At 51.0% G+C, this 1,249-nt stretch overlaps 1 protein-coding gene across 1 annotated transcript in view; it reads right to left on the bottom strand.

The window, feature by feature from the left end:
• PDE1B (phosphodiesterase 1B) overlaps window positions 1-116 on the bottom strand; it is a 47,984-nt gene extending 47,868 nt beyond the window's left edge. The window contains exon 1 of the mRNA XM_015559562.1: window positions 21-116. The gene's annotated coding sequence lies outside the window, so the exon portion shown is untranslated. The remainder of the gene's footprint in view (window positions 1-20) is intronic.
• Window positions 117-1,249: the final 1,133 nt, after the last annotated feature.

Raw genomic sequence — 1,249 nt, forward strand, 5'->3', positions numbered from 1 at the left:
GGATGTAAGTGCGTGTTTACCCAGCGCATCGCCCGCGGCGGCGGCGGCAGGACTTCGCTGTGGGTGCTGCGTGGGTCCTCTTGTTGTGCGTTTTGAGTTTCTGTGTACGTGCGTGTGGGTTTCATGTATTCACATGTGCCTAGCGTCCCGTGTGAGGGGGGTCGGGACTGGAGTCCGTCTCTCTCTGCCTGGGGAGGGGGGGCGTGGCCTGGCACTCTGGCCGAGTGAAGCCACCACCATCAGAACCCAGCCCCAGACCAGGCTCCCTTTGGGCTCCAGCCTTTGAAGAGAAAAGTTCAGGGTCTGCGCTGACTTGCTTGGTATCCCACTCCTTTTTGCGGTTAGCTTTTTTCCATTTGCTTCGTCTTCCTGACATGTCCTCCTCGCTGTGGCCTTTCTGCTGGTGTCTAACTTCCCTCCTGGCCGCGGAAGTTTCTCCAAAGTTTAAAGCTTTCCAGAGGGAATCCACCAGCGCAGACAGCACCACATCTTCTTTTGGTTAAATATAACTCCCCAAGGGCCGGGAAATCACTCCCAATCGTTCGTCTCAACCCCCCGTAGCCTTTCCAGATTATTTCCTCTTATTCTGTCTTCAGTGAAAGAAATCTAGTGGCTGGGGTCTCAGCACAAAACAGCCTCGCTGATCACAACACTTTTAGGAAGCAGGACCTGGAATTTGAACTCACGACTTTGTAACAGGACAAAGCCTCTTCCATCAAACCGAGTCCTACTCTGGACTCTGGCAGGAACTACCTCAGCATTCCTTAGAATTGTTCCCCTTAATGACCACCTGCTTTGGCATTGGGGGAAATCCTATGGAAACAGAAGGTGGAGATGTATGCACTAACTAGTCCAGGATCCCAGGGTGTGAGTTTTAATTCCAAGAACTCTGGAGATTGGAAGGAGGGGTGATCAGGAGAAGATCTTTACTCCATTCTAAATATCAGGTGGAGGCTCCCCACTTCCCAAGCAATGGAGTAGAAAAACAGAAAAGAAAAAAGAAAAGAAAAAAACAGAAGTGAAGGGACAGAGTGAAGACTCCCAACATTCAAGAACTGCCTTTTAGGCAATTAGGTTAGGCCAGGCCTTCAGGTCTGGCAGGACTGAAAAGTATCAGCAGAACCAGCTCCCAGAAGTACACAGACAGCAGGAGATGGCAGAGTCAGAGATGGAGAAAACTCTGAAAGAATACCGGGACTCTCCCCTCTCTGTCCATCTAACTTCATCACACACCCACCCTTCCCCTCCT

The sequence above is a fragment of the Myotis davidii genome, unplaced genomic scaffold (genome assembly GCF_000327345.1).
Source record: "Myotis davidii unplaced genomic scaffold, ASM32734v1 scaffold233, whole genome shotgun sequence".
NCBI classification, from domain to species: domain Eukaryota; kingdom Metazoa; phylum Chordata; class Mammalia; order Chiroptera; family Vespertilionidae; genus Myotis; species Myotis davidii.